This window comes from Myxine glutinosa, chromosome 8 (assembly GCF_964187855.1).
Source record: "Myxine glutinosa chromosome 8, kmMyxGlut1.1, whole genome shotgun sequence".
Classification (NCBI taxonomy): domain Eukaryota; kingdom Metazoa; phylum Chordata; class Myxini; order Myxiniformes; family Myxinidae; genus Myxine; species Myxine glutinosa.
The window spans coordinates 131050471-131066754 of record NC_136268.1 but is presented as its reverse complement, the minus strand read 5'-3'; positions in this window follow the sequence as shown (position 1 = coordinate 131066754).

Below are 16284 nucleotides of genomic sequence, written 5' to 3'. Positions count from 1 at the left end.
CCCCGTTCCATGAACCATAAAAATACATTCCAATAAATGAAGCCCTGTGTCTTAATTCCTCGATAGCTTGTACTCCAAGGTTTATAAGTAAATGTGGGACTTTACACAAGGTGTGGTAATACGATGGTGACTTGAGACTTGCCCTCAAATAATTGAGAATTGACCTGAAGCGACTTGTTGATGTCTCTGGCTACAGCCAGACTCGTACCTATATCTCCATTATATTGCTTTACAGCCAATACCAGGAAGAGAATTAAATTCTCAATTTTTTAGACCAGTCCACCCCGGAGAGGTAAAGCTTTTCTCTCTCCAGGGTGGACTGGTATATAAAATTGAGAATTAAATTCTCTTCCTGGTATTGGCCACAGTACAATCCTACAGAGATGCAGGGGGCTGTAGCTCTGCTAAGCTCATGCCTAATAGGTGAAGCCTCTGCAATTGTTGAGCCAGCAGAGTATATATATACAGTCAAGTGAAAAAGTAAGTACACCCCATGTAAAGTTTTGACTTTTTCAACATATTTCAACATACAGCTATTTGATCTTCATTTCAACAATATCGATAGATAAAGGGGATATAATATAACAAATATCATGAAACATTTACATTTTGTAGTCCATTGTATAATTTAAACAAGCATTCTGAGTATTGCGCTGCAATACATGTCCCCTATCGGCAGTCTGTCGTCCAGAAAACTGTTGGGGAAATTACCAAGGGTTATTCACCCACAGGTTCTGAATCGTTCCCAATCGCTAATCACCTCAGGATGGGCTCACCTGTGATTCGCACTCGGGACATCGATTTATACACCTTGCAGACAGGTCAGCAGAAGCACGAGAAAATAAGTTGTTGATAAAGAACCTTTCGAGTCGCTAAATATCAGTAATTTATTATATTTTCCGGTTCACGATCAATGATCGATGTATATATATATATATATATATATATATATATATATATATATATATATATATATATGTGTTGCTCGGCTTGGCTCCGCCCCTCCCGAAAGCGTGCGCTGTGTCGCGCTGTTGACGTTCGCGAGACGAGGCTGAGGGCGCGGTGCGGCTTGAGGAGAACTCCAGAATAAACAAGAGATATCCATTTAAAAAATATTTTCGTTTAATTAACGATATCTGCCAAATCACGTGCCCTATCGCAAATTCCAAAATGACATTTTAGTAGATTGACATGCTGAACAGATCTGTGACGTTTTCCCTCGATTGGATCAAAAATGAGGGAGGGGCTTGGTTTTAAAGATTCATGCTTAAAAACGTCATAACTCTGAAACCATGTGATGCATGACGTCATGCTAGGTGACTTTTTTGGTCGTCATGGGTATGCGATTCTGCCTGCAAAGTTTGGCCTCGATCTGTTCAGCCGTTGCAGAGAAAAGGCTTTTCGTGTTTTCACAAAAAAACAATACGGCGGCCGAACCACGTGACCTGTGACTTCCCAATTACCATTAAAATATTCTACAGACCGAGTCCCCCCTATGGTGAAAATTTGATCTCAATCGGTCCAATTATTGCAGAGAAAATCTTTTTTAAAGGAAATTAAAACTTAAAATGGCACTGAGTGAAGGATAATCAGAATTATCAGAATTCCCAGAGTTCAAAGTGCCATAACTTTGTCAAAAATGATCGAAACGTCGTGAAGTTCGAATTTGACCTGAAACTTATCATAAGGAAACCATGTGCCAAGTTTGAAATCATTAGCATTAAGCGTTTAGAAAAAAAGTCTGGAAAACTGTTCTTTGCGTGACGGACTGACGGACTGACAGACTGACGGACGGAGGGACGGCGTGCAAACCTATAGTCCCCTCCGGTGTACACCGGTAGGGGACTAATAAACATAAATGCAAATTTCCCATGTGGAAAAAGTAAGTACACCCTTGGCTCTAAAGGTGGTATTTCCCCCTTTGGCAGAAACAACCTCAAGTAGGCATTTCCTATAACTGTCTACCAGTCTCTGACATCGACTGGGAGAAATCTTTGCCTACTCCTCCATGCAGAATTATTTCAGCTGTGTGGTGTTTGAGGGGTTTCTTGCATGCACAGCTCATTTCAAATCCCCCCCACAACATCTCGATGGTATTTCGATCCGGGCTTTGACTTGGCCATTCCAGAACCCTCCATTTCTTTATTTTCAGCCATTCCTTTGTGGATTTACTGGTATGTTTAGGGTCATTGTCATGTTGCAAGGTCGACCTTCAGTTGAGCTTCAACTTTCCGACAGATGGCCTCACATTATCCTCAAGCACCCACTGGTACAATGAAGAATTCATAGTGGATTCTGTGATGGTGAGCTGCCCAGGCCCTGATGCAGCAAAGCTGCCCCAAACCATAATATTTCCACCACCATGCTTTACAGTTGGTTTCAGGTTCTTGTGGTCAGATGCTGTCTTTGGTTTTTGCCAAACATGTCTTCTGGTACTGTGGCCAAATAGCTCTACCTTTGACTCATCTGTCCAGAGCACATTGTTCCAGAAGTGCTGGTTTTGCCTAGGTGTTCATTGGCAAACTTTAGTCTTGCCCTGATGTTCTTTATGGACAGCAAAGGTTTCCTCCTGGCATACCTTCCATGTAGATCAAATTTGTGCAGCCTCTTTCTAATGGTAGACTCATGCACTTTGACATCAACAGTGGCAAGAGCTACCTGTAGGTCCCGTGATGACATTCTGGGGTTCTTCGAGACTTCTTTCAGCATCTTGCGGTCTGCTCTCGGGCTGAACTTGCTGGGGTGGCCTGGCCTGAACAAGTTGGCAGTTGTTTGGAATCTTCTCCTCTTGTAGATGATCTTCCGGACAGTCGAATGATTGTTTTCAAATTGTTTGGAGATCTTTCAAAAACCCTTCCCAGACTCGTAGGCATCTATAGCCTTCTTTCTGAAGGCCTCAGAGAGCTCTTTTGATCGAGGCATGGTGACACTGCACACTTCAACAACAAAGAGCAAATCAAACGAAATGTCTGAGGTTTAAATTAGACAGGTTCCTCCAAGATCCTCTCTGACGATGTTCTAATCATTTGCACCTGAGCTGGTGCACCTCATTCTAATTTTAGGTCTTTGAAGTAGTGATAAATGTAAGGGTGTACTTACTTTTTCCACATGCGAAATTTGCATTGATGTTTATTTAAATTATACAATGAACTACAAAATGTAAATGTTTTAGGATATTTGTTATATTATATCACCTTTATCTGTCAATATTGTTGAAATGAAGATCAAATAGCTGTATGTTGAAATATGTTGAAAATGTCAAAACTTTACAGGGGGTGTACTTACTTTTTCACGTGACTGTATATATATATATATATATATATATATATATATATTGTTGCGGATATGGGATTTGGCCTCCATCCATATCCGCTTGTAAATATTCCCCTATTTCCCCAATACTCCCCAACTATCCCCAATCCCCCATTCCCTAGTCCCATTGTCTGTAAACAACACTCTGTAGCCCCGACCTTCCCCTTTTTCCCCCATTAAATGTCGTGCCCAGGTTCACCGCATCTCACGTAGACAACTATAGGACATCTTGCTAGTTATTCTTAGTCTATGTCAGTTAAGGACTCGTTTCCATTAATTCTGACTCTTCGTTGCACCAGAATGTGATTGTATGGCACCATTAGTAAGTTTAGGACCTCCCAATACCTCCTCGCATCTCTTCCTCATGAAACAACAACACCAACAACAACAACAGCGGCGCGGGGAGTGCGCGTCCTCACTCCGGCTTGGTTAGCCGCCATTGACCATGTGCTCCGACGGGGTTACCACAAAGGGGCTGACTGTCAGCTCCTCGTCAAGGGCGGAGCCCGGTAACCCCCCGCACCCAATAAGAAGCGGCGGACCGATTCCATCTGGGGCGGAGCTAATGAGCCGAGGGTGTGTCACTCCCCGCTGGACATGCGCAGGAAGACGGAGGTGACGTCAGATGCGCCTCAGCTACGAAGAAGAAAGGACGCCACCTCCTAGCGCTGAGAGATACCTCCCGCATCTCTGGACCGGACCGAGTCGATTCTGCCCCTGAGCCAAGGTGCACCTTGAGCCATCGACTACCTGCCCTTCCTTGCCATCAATCCCTGTGTGTCAGTCTTGTCCTGTTTGTCTGTGGTCTGTCGGGGCTAAGATAAGACCGTGTCTAAGTGCCCACCTTTCTGTGCTGTACCTCTTGTGCAGTGTAATCTAAACGTTCTGCATACCCCATATTATATCCTCCTCCGGAGGTCTTGAGAACTGTACCCCTGGTGTCGTGTCATTTAACCCAGCCGTTGTGTCCTTTCCTTCATTGATCTAGCGTAGCGCGATTCGGCCAACGTTCGAGTATAATCGGGTAACTTGTGCGAACACGGCGGCCATTCCGCTCGGCCCAGCATAACATCCTAATAAGTCGTGTCCGTAACAATTGGTGTCGGGAAGTGGGATAGGTCCCGGAGCGCGTTTCACGCGCTCGAAATTATAACGGCGAAATTTGATTATGTTTTACAAAAAAAAAAAAAAAAAACCCGAATTTTGAAAGTCGCGCTATGGCAGACCAAGACGGCTGGGTTCCGGTAGAGGAGAGTGAGGCAGGGTCGATCCAGGACCAAATTGAGGGACATGAGGAGAGCGAAGCAGTGAGGGTAGCAGGGTCGCAAAATGGCGTCGTCGCGCACGAGGTTGCGGGCGCGCAAAATGGCGCCTCGCACATAGCCACGGCGACCGCGCCCGCGACCGTAGTTTCGCCACCGGTGGATTTGAACCTTTTTCTTATGCAAATGAAGGCCCTTATGGACAAGAATAATGAAGAAATGAAAAACAGTATGGGGGCAATGAGGGACGAATTGGGGGTAATGGGAAACCAAATGGGGGTAATGAGGGACGAAGCGAGGGGTACCGGTGAGGGATTAGACAAGAAATTAGAGGGGTTAGACAATGGGATAGAAGGGGTGAAACATGGGTTAATGGGGGTGGAAAATAGGATGGCTGCCCAGGAGAATCAGATAGAGGGAGTGAAAAATGGGTTAGAGGGGTTAGAAAACAGAATGGAAGGCAAATTGAGGGACATGAGGGACCAAGCGGAAAGGGAAGTTAAACAAATGGGGCAGCAGATAGAGGGGGTCAGAATGGGGGTAGAAACTAAACTGGATGCTCACAGGGAGGAAATGGAGCAGATGAGGGTGGCATCTGGGCAGGAGATGCAAGTGATGGGAGAGGAGATCAGAAGAGGGGTGAGTGAGGAGGTCGGAGGAGTGCGCGAGGAGGTGAGGCACTGTAAGGAGCGCATGGAGAAGGAGGTGAGAAAGGGGACTGTAAAGTTACAAGGGGGCATAGAGGACCTGACGCAGGAGGTGGAACAGCTGACGGAGGGACAAAAAGGACTAACGGAGCAGGTTCAAAGGAACACTGCGGTATTAGGAGGGTTAAAAGCGACACAGAAAGAACTAAAAGACGACTTGATAGCGATGAAGAGGGAATGTCAGATGGTACGTGAGGGACTGACAACGAGGTTGGACGAGGTGACAGAGGTAATGGAGACAAAGGACCGGCAGGTGAGGACGCACATGGAAACGGTCAAGGTAGCCTTAGAGGACGAACTTGAGGAGACGTACCGAGAAATAAAAGAGGTAAAGCAGAAATTAGAAGAAGTGGAAGAAGGGGTGAGCGAAATTAAGAAGCGACGGAGAGGGGATAAGAAAGAGATAAAAGAGGAGGTAAAAGAATTGGTCCAAAGTCTGTGTTCGGATCGTGATGATGTGCTCATTAACCGGATGAGGGATTCGCAGGTGATGGAGGAGAAGCGAAGAGAAAGAGGACCCGGTGTAAGTGGTGACCAATATGGTCGTGCGTATGATGCGCCAGGTGATTTAAGAAGCTTGGGGGTCGAGATGGACCCGGGTGTTCGTGAGAGGCCGTTGGTGAAGTGTGTGACAGGTCTGGTGTGCGAAAAAGGAGGTGTGCGAGAAAGTCCGACTCTGGGGTGTGTGAGGAAAAAGTGCGTGCCAAGGAGTGAGGGTGCTGGCGAGAGTGAGTCGGTCGTAGCGCGTGTGCGAGGGAGCACATGGAAGCGCGGTGTGGTAAGTGTTACAGAGGGTGTGACGGGAGAGTGTGCGCAAGGGTGTGCGCGAGAAAGGTGTGTGACGGACAGGTGCATGGGGAAAGAGTGCGCTGTCAAAGGCAAGGAAGAATGCACGCCTGTGGTGAGTGTTACAGAGGGTGTGACGGGAGAGTGTGCGCAAGAGTGTGCGCAAGAAAGGTGTGTAACGGACGGGTGCATGAGGAAAGAGTGCGCTGTCGAGAGTAAGGGTGAGTGCGCTGTCAAGAGTGGAGGTGAAAGTAGTGAGAGTGACACGGAGCGTGAGTTGGTTGTGACAGGTGAGAAAGGAAGCACACCTGGAATGGTAGAGCGTGAGTGGGAATGCACGCTGGAATTGGTCGTGAGGCACGTGGTTGGGTGTGCGAGTGAGGGCACACCTGTGATTGTCACAGAGGAGGTGACCGAGGAAGAGGCGCGAAGAGGTGTGTTGGTGAGGTGTGCGACCAACGAATGTGTGCCAAAGTGTTCGGTGGTCAGGTGTGTGACCAAGGCTGGGAGTGGAATGAGTGTAGCTGGGTGTGTTAGAGAAGGTACGACGAGGAGCATGGAAACGGCTGGATGTATGAGCACGAAAGGGGTAGCGTATGCTTGTAAGCATCCAGGTGAGGCATCGACGGTAACCGGGTTAGAGGTTAGGTCGACTTTTAGCCGAATCGGGCCCTCGGTGCGTGCCGGGCCTCGCTTTGAACGGCCGCGTCCGTGCTCCACTAGGCGGAGCTGGCAGCCCGATAGGAAGGGTCGTCATGGCGACCACTTTTTGTTGAGGCATTCCGGCAGGTCGAGATCGGGCCATGGGATGGCTCCGTGCCGAGATGGTGCGTGGGATCTCGGCCCGGGTAAACCTCCTTCCCTGCAACGAATGCCGGACGCATCCAGCCGCTGGCACAGAACAACCCGCATTCATGGCTTGGCAGTACGAAGCCGAGCTTTAGAAGTGAATTGGCGCACCGAGAGGCATTAGTAAGTAGACTGTAATGACGAGGTTAGTGTTTTGGACCCAAAATTAGAAAAAAAACAAAATTTGATGATTGGCAAAGGATTGGCAGTAATGATTGGCAGATGATGGGTAGTGATTGGCAAATTTTTGATTTGTTGAAATTTGATGTGCAAAATTGGTAGTGGGAGATGCCCGATGTGGTGGGATGGCAACTCTGTCATCCCTCACAATGTGGGGCAAATGCGCTATAGTTTATGGGTGTATGGCAGTGAAAACTAGCCCGGGTGGGTTAGGTTATATTGTTAGGGATCTAGCGAAGATGACATTAGGTAACGTTAAGGTTTAGATAGTGACTGATACCTGTAGTGGGGACGCAGGTAGATTAGTATGGATGATAATGACGAGGGAGCGCAATAGTTTAAAGGGACGACTGGGAAGCGCAAGTTTCAGAGGGGAGTAGTTAGATGAGATGATGCTGTGTGAGAACTGGACAGGTGTGTGGAGCAGTGGATGAGTAGTGAGTGTTGTGGAGCAGCGCGAATGCGCTTGGGGAGAGAAGGGTGCAGGTGGCACCAGGAGTGAGAGCACAGGTGTGCAAGTACAGGTGTGTGGAGTACATGGAGTAAGTGGAACGGAGTGGTGTGCATGGTGCGAAGGTGTGGATGGGGGAAGAGTGGACCCCTTTCACGAGTACCCGGGGCGGGTAGTGTAAGTGTTAGGTAGAGGGTATAGGTAAATTGTGGTTGGATATTGGCATTTGTGGTGCGGTTGCAGAATGCTATTGTGGATGGGTGCATTAGTGTTGTGGAAATGGCTGGGCGTGTAGCCTGTTAGTGTGTGTAGTTGGTTGGGCACTCCACCACTGTGAGGATGTCGGCCAGGTGAGGCCGCAGGTGGGCTCTGGGAGCCGTTAGTGTCAGTGGGGCCCGAGGATCCGGAGGACGGACCCGGGTAGCCCAGTGCCAGAGAGGGCACCGAGTGGGGAGAGCGCCAGAGGGCCTTCCCCAGGTAGTTAGGTTAGGGTAAGGAGCAGGTAAGCTCGGAGGCAACTGCAGTGGTGGAGGTGTGCAGGTGGGTAGACCCGCTGGGAGAGGTACACGCCACAGCCCAGAAATTGTGCGAGGGCACCGGGAGATGAATCGGGGGAGTGAGACCCCAAATTGAAAAGCACCACAGTTTGGTCAATGGGAATTGGTTTTTAGAACCCATAGTGTAAGAGGGCCAATGGTTTGGCAGGAGAAAGACCCCGGGTAATGTAAAGTTGTTAAAGTCATTTAGGAAATAGTTAGGATTGATGAACCTGTCGCACCATACGCAGCCACTTACCTGTGGTGATGATGATGACTCCACACCTGTGTTTTCTTTGTTCTGTGTGCAGGAAATGAGAATTGCTGTGTGGATTGGTGAGACGCATCACGACGTGGATGAGACATTGGGGTGATTCCATCTCTCCCTCCTTAGGAGGGACTGATGATGAATTGGTGATGGCAAATTTTGATGTTGAGTTGGAGATGGCAAATTGTGATGAGAGTTGGAAATGGCAAATTTGATTGGTTAGGAGGGAGAGAAGACGAATTGGGTTTATGGGAGGAACGGGGAAGACAGTAGGGACGTTTGTTGATTTGTAAAGTAGATGTTTATGGGTAGTGTTGTGTTTTGTGGATACAGTAAGGGGTAAGGGAGGGGAAATGTAGGTTACCTGGTGGGGGGGGGGGGGGGGGCGTACGGTAGGAACGTACCTGTCTCACCTGGTTCCCATGTGCCCCCAGTGTGCATTACCTTATATTGCGTGCACTTTTGCGCCCTTACTACCTTACTCACTTGTCTGCTTCTTTTTTCTCCCACCTCCGAGGATCTGGCTTTGGGGCAGAGAGAGAGGAGAGAGAGGTGCTGGCTCCGCAGTTGTGGGCCTGTACTTTCGCTGCTTGCTGCCTGGATCGATACACCATATGGACCGCAATTTTTGTGGCCGCCCACCATGGACCGCAGTTCTTTTGCGGGCAAGCACCACCCGTTGATGGACCTATGGGTCAACGTGGCACCTATGCCATACAGGTGAACCACTAATAGTTGGCCCCTGACGGCCACAATTTAGAAATGGACGCGGTTGGCGCCTTTCTTTATTTTTTAGAGAAGCAAGAAGGCCAAGTGGGCTCCAAGGCAAGACCAGCGGCAGAACATCGGCCGGCTGCGACACCACCGGTGACGTTGAGCACTTTATTGGTGCACCGGATGGTGCTGACTGTATGAATAAGGGTGGTGCTTTTGGTGCTTGAACGGGGTGCTCTGAACATTATTAAAGGCCGTAGGGCCACAGAGCACTCGTGGGTTGGTGTATCGATGCTGGCATGCGTGCTCTCTCTATGCATAACATCTGCATGTGTTCCTCCAAAAACAGGTCCTGGATCGTAGTGTAAATATTAGTGTAGTCTTGTGTAAATAATGCTCCATACCGGCTGTATGTTTAGTTTGAGGATTCTTTCCGCGATTCGGTTATCCTGTGGGTGTGTTTCTGTGAGGAGAAGGGTGCAACGTCGCAGGGGGACATATTTACTGTGAACATCTGTAAAACTGTCGCACTCAGGGTAGAGTTAATAGTAGAGGGAACTACATCTGAGTGCCACACTAAAGTAGGTAAAAATTTATCGGGTCGGGTCGCCCCGAGGTAGAGAAGGGTGCAATGTTGCGGATATGGGATTTGGCCTCCATCCATATCCGCTTGTAAATATTCCCCTATTTCCCCAATACTCCCCAACTATCCCCAATCCCCCATTCCCTAGTCCCATTGTCTGTAAACAACACTCTGTAGCCCCGACCTTCCCCTTTTTCCCCCATTAAATGTCGTGCCCAGGTTCACCGCATCTCACGTAGACAACTATAGGACATCTTGCTAGTTATTCTTAGTCTATGTCAGTTAAGGACTCGTTTCCATTAATTCTGACTCTTCGTTGCACCAGAATGTGATTGTATGGCACCATTAGTAAGTTTAGGACCTCCCAATACCTCCCCGCATCTCTTCCTCATGAAACAACAACACCAACAACAACAACAGCGGCGTGGGGAGTGCGCGTCCTCACTCCGGCTTGGTTAGCCGCCATTGACCATGTGCTCCGACGGGGTTACCACAAAGGGGCTGACTGTCAGCTCCTCGTCAAGGGCGGAGCCCGGTAACCCCCCGCACCCAATAAGAAGCGGCGGACCGATTCCATCTGGGGCGGAGCTAATGAGCCGAGGGCGTGTCACTCCCCGCTGGACATGCGCAGGAAGACGGAGGTGACGTCAGATGCGCCTCAGCTACGAAGAAGAAAAGACGCCACCTCCTAGCGCTGAGAGATACCTCCCGCATCTCTGGACCGGACCGAGTCGATTCTGCCCCTGAGCCAAGGTGCACCTTGAGCCATCGACTACCTGCCCTTCCTTGCCATCAATCCCTGTGTGAGTCAGTCTTGTCCCGTTTGTCTGTGGTCTGTCGGGGCTAAGATAAGACCGTGTCTAAGTGCCCACCTTTCTGTGCTGTACCTCTTGTGCAGTGTAATCTAAACGTTCTGCATACCCCATATTATATCCTCCTCCGGAGGTCTTGAGAACTGTACCCCTGGTGTCGTGTCATTTAACCCAGCCGTTGTGTCCTTTCCTTCATTGATCTAGCGTAGCGCGATTCGGCCAACGTTCGAGTATAATCGGGTAACTTGTGCGAACACGGCGGCCATTCCGCTCGGCCCAGCATAACATCCTAATAAGTCGTGTCCGTAACAATATATATATATATATATATATATATATATATATATATATTGTTACAGACGTGGCTTGGATGTTATTCACCGAGCGGTTTTGGGATGACCACGTCTGCACAAGATTATGCTCGATATTATACCCGATTGTGCCCGAACATTGACTAGTCGCGCGATGCTGGCTCAATAAGAAAAAGAAGACACCCGGCTGGATTACAATAACACAATACGACACCAGGGGTTCAGTTCTCAAGACCTCCGGAGGAGGTTATATTAAGGCGGAAGGTTAGATTACAACTACAAGAGGGACAGCATAGAAAGACAAGCACTTAGACACACTCGTATATTAACCCCAACAGACGACAGATAAACGGGACAAAAGGCTGACTCACACGGGGGTTGATGAAAAGGACAGCGGGTATCGATGGCTCAAGGTGCACTCTTGGCTCAAGGCAGAATCGACTCGGTCCGGTCCAGAGATGCAGGAGGTTTCACAGCGCTCGGAAGGCGACGTTCTTTCTCCAAGCTGAGGCGCATCTCACGTCACATCCGGCGCGGGGCCGCGTATATCCGGCGGGGAGTGACACGCCCTCGGCTCGTTAGCTCCGCCCCAGATGGAATCGGCACGTTGCTTCTCATTGGGTGCGTGGGGGGGGTTACTGGCTCCGCCCCTGACGAGGAGCTGACAGCCAGCCCCTTCGGGGTAACGCCGTGGAGCGCATGGTCATGGCGGGTAACCGAGCCGGTGTGAGGACGCACACTCCCCGCCCCTCTGTTGTTGTAGTCGTAGTTGTAGTTGTAATTGTTGTTGTAGTTGTTGTTATTGTTGTTGTTTGGGGAAGAAGATGGGAGGAGGTATGGGAAAGGTCCTAAACTCACTACTGATGCCATATAATCACATTCTGGTGCAACGAAGAGTCATAATTAATGGAAACGAGGCCTTAACTGACATAGATTAAGAATAACTAGGAAGATGTCCGAAAGTTGTCTACGTGTGGTGCGGTGGACCTGGGCACGACATTTAATGGGGGAATAAGGGGAAGGTCGGCTCTACTGATTGTTATTTACATGCAATGGGACTAGGGAATGGGGGATTGGGGAAAGTTGGGGAGTATTGGAGAAAATAGGGGAATATTTACAAGCGGATATGGAGGCCAAATTCCATATTCGCAACATTGCACCCTTCTCTACCCTCGGGGCGTCCCGACCCGATAAATTTTTACCTACTTTAGTGTGGCACGCAATGTAGTTCCCTCTACTATTAACTCTACCCTGAGTGCGACAGTTTTACAGATATTCACAAATGAGTAAATATGTCCCCCTGCGACGTTGCACCCTTCTCCTCACAGAAACACACCCACAGGATAACCGAATCCGGAAAGAATCCTCAAACTAAACATACAGCCGGTAGGGAGCATTATTTACAAGATTACGCTGATATCTGCACTACGATCCAGGACCTGTTTTTGGAGGAACACATGCAGATGTTATGCATAGAGAGAGCGCGCTTGCCAACATCGATACACCAACCCACGAGTGCTCTGTGGCCGACGGCCTTTAATAACGTGCAGAGCACCCTTCCCGAGCATCAACAGCACCACCCCACCACCAATCGGTGCAGTCACCATTGTTCATTGGAATAAAAATAAATTCGACAACCCCTAACCCTGCAGGTGTCTCTTGCTCTTCTTGTGGTGCACTTGGTGGTGTTAACTATTAGTGGTTCACCTGTATGGCATAGGTGCCACGTTGATCCATAGGTCCATCCCCGGGTGGTGCTTGGCCGCAAACGAACTGCGGTCCATTGTGGGTGGCCACAAACATTGCGGTCCATATGGTGTATCGATCCCGGCAGCAAACAGCGAAAGTGCAGGCCCACAACTGCGCAGCCAGCACCTCTCTCTCCTCTCTCTCTACCCCAAAGCCAGATCCTCGGAGGTGGGAGACAAAAGAAGCAGACAAGTGAGTAAGGTGGTAAGGGCGCAAAAGTGCACGCAATGTAAGGTGATGCACACTGGGGGCACATGGGAACCAGGTGAGACCGGTACGTTCCTATCGTACGCCCCCCCCCCCCCACCAGGTAACCTACATGGCCCCTCCCTTACCCCTTACTGTATCCACAAAACACAACACTACCCATAAACATCTACTTTACAAATCAACAAACATCCCTACTGTCTTCCCCGTTCCTCCCATATACCAAATTCGTCTTCTCTCCCTCCTAACCAATCAAATTTGCCATTTTCAACTCTCATCAAAATTTGCCATCACCAATTCATCATCAGTCCCTCCTAGGGAGGGAGAGATGGAATCACCCCAATGTCTCATCCACGTCGTGATGCGTCTCACAAATCCACACAGCAATCTCATTTCCTGCAACAAAACAAAGAAAACACAGGTGTGGAGTCATCATCATCACCACAGGCAAGTGGCTGCGTATGGTGCGACAGGTTCATCAATCCTAACTATTTCCTAAATGACTTTAACAACTTTACACTACCCGGGGTCTTTCTCCGGCCAAACCATTGGCCCTCTTACACTATGGGTTCTAAAAACCAATTCCCATTGGCCAAACTGTGGTGCTCTTCAATTTGGGGTCTCACTCCCCCGATTCATCTCCCGGTGCCCTCGTACAATTTCTGGGCTGCGACGTGTACCTCTCCCAGCGGGTCTACCCACCTGCACACCTCCACCACTGCAGTTGCCTCCGAGCTTACCTGCTCCTTACCCTAACCTAACTACCTGGGGAAGGCTCTCTGGCACTCTCCCCACTCGGTGCCCTCTCTGGCACTGGGCTACCCGGGTCCATCCTCCGGATCCTCGGGCCCCATCCACAACTCTATCGGCTCCCAGAGCCCACCTGCGGCCTCACCTGGCCGACATCCTCACAGTGGTGGAGTGCCCAACCAACTACACACACTAACAGGCTACACGCCCAGCCATTTCCACAACACTAATGCACCCATCCACAATACCATTCTGCAACCGCACCACAAATGCCAATATCCAACCACAATTTACCTGCACCCTCTACCTAATACTTACACTACCCGCCCCGGGTACTCGTGAAAGGGGTCCACTCTTCCCCATCCACACCTTCGCACCATGCACACCACTCCGTACCACTTACTCCAACTTTCTCCACACACCTGTACTTGCACACCTGTGCTCTCACACCTGGTGCCACCGGCACCCTTCTCTCCCCAAGCGCATTCGCGCTGATCCACAACACTCACTACTCATACACTGCTCCACACACCTGTCCAGTTGCACACTTGTGCAATCACACCTGTTCAATCCTCACACACACAGCATCATCTCAGCTAACTACTCCCTTCTGAAACTTGCGCTTCCCAGTCGTCCCTTTAAACTATTGCGCTCCCTCGTCATTATCATCCATACTAATCTACCTGCGTCCCCACTACAGGTATCAGTCACTAACTAAACTTAACGTTACCTACTGTCATCTTCGCTAGATCCCTACAATATAACCTAACCCACCCGGGCTAGTTTTCACTGCCATACACCCCATAAGCTATTGCTCCTTTGCCCCCTACATGGGAAGGGTGGCAGGGATGCCATCCCACCACATCGGGGGTCTCTCACTACCAATTTTGCACATCAAATTTCAACAAATCAAAAATTTGCCAATCATTGCCCATCATCTGCCAATCACTACTGCCAATCCCTTGCCAATCAGCAAATTTTGTTTTCCTCTAATTTTGGGGCCAAAACACTATCCTCATCACCCAGTCTCCTCACTAATACCTCTCGGTGCGCCAATCCCTGTCCAAAGCCCGGCTTCGTAAAGCCAAGCAATGGTTGCTGGTTGTTTTGTGCCAGCGGCTGGATGCGTCCGGCACTCGGTGCAGGGACGGGGGCTTACCCGGGCCGAGATCCCACGCATCACCTCGGCGTGGAGCCATCCAATGTCCCGATCTCGACCTGCCGGCACGTCTCAACAAAACGTGGTCGCCATAACGACCCTTCCTATCGGGCTGCCAGCTCCACCTAGTGGAGCCTGGACGCGGCCGTTCAAAGCGAGGCCCGGCACGCACCGAGGGCCTGCTTCGGCTATAAGTCGTTCTAAACTCTACCCCGTCTAACGTCGATGCTTCACCTGGACGCTTACACCCCGCAGCCCGTTCCTTGCTCACACATCCAGCCGTGCCCATGCTCCTCGTACCTTCCCTTACACACCCAGGTACCCTCATTCCACTCACAGCCTTGGTCACACACCTGACCACCGAACACTTTGGCACACATTCGTCGCTCGCACACCTCACCAATACACCGCTTCGCGCCCCCTCCTCGGTCACCTCCTCTGTGACAATCACAGGTGTGCCCTCATTCGCACACCCAACCACGTGCCTCACCACCAACTCCAGCGTGCATTCCCACTCACGCTCTACCATTCCAGGTGTACATCCTTCCATCCCAGGTGTACATCCTCGCTCACCTGTCACAACCAACTCACGCTCCTTGTCACTCTCAATACTCTCACCTCCATTCTTGACAGCGCACTCACCCTTACTCTTGACAGCGCACTCTTTCCTCATGCACCTGTCCGTCACACACCTTTCTCGCGCACACTCTCCAGTTACACCCTCGGTAACACTCACCACAGGTGGACACTCTTCCTTACTTCTGACAGCGCACTCTTCCCTCATGCACCTGTCCGTCACACACCTTTCTCGCGCACACTCTCCCGTCACATCCTCTGTAACACTCACCACACCGCGCTTCCATGTGCCCCCTCGCACACGCGCTACGACCGACTCATTCTCGCCAGCACCCTCACTACTCCTTGGCACGCACTTTTACCTCACACACCCCAGAGTCGGACTTCCTTGCACACCTCCATTTTCGCACACCAGACCTGTCGCACACTTCACCAACGGCCTCTCACGAACACCCGGGTCCATCTCGACCCCCAAGCTTCTTAAATCCCCTGGCGCATCATACGCACGACCATATTGGTCACCACTTACACCGGGTCCTCTTCCTCTTCGCTTCTCCTCCATCACCTGCGAATCCCTCATCCGGTTAATGAGCACATCATCACGATCCAAACACAGACTTTGGACCAATTCTTTTATCTCCTCTTTTATCTCTTTCTTATCCCCTCTCCGTCGCTTCTTAATTTCGCTCATCCCTTCTTCCACTTCTTCTAATTTGTGCTTCACCTCTTTTATTCCCCGGTACGTCTCCTCAAGCTCATCCTCTAAGGCTACCTTGACCGTTTCCAGGTGCGTCCTCACCTGCCGGTCCTTCGTCTCCATTACCTCTATCACCTCGTCCAACCTCGTTGTCAGTCCCTCACGTACCATCTGACATTCCCTCTTTGTCGCTATCAAGTCGTTTTTAATTTCTTTTTGTGTCGCCTTTAAACCTCCTAATACCGCAGTGTTCCTTTGAACCTGCTCCACTAACTCCGTTTGTCCCACCGTCAGCTGCTCCACCTCCTGCGTCAGGTCCTCTATGCCCCCTTGTAACTTTACAGTCCCCTTTCTCACCTCCTTCTCCATGTGCTC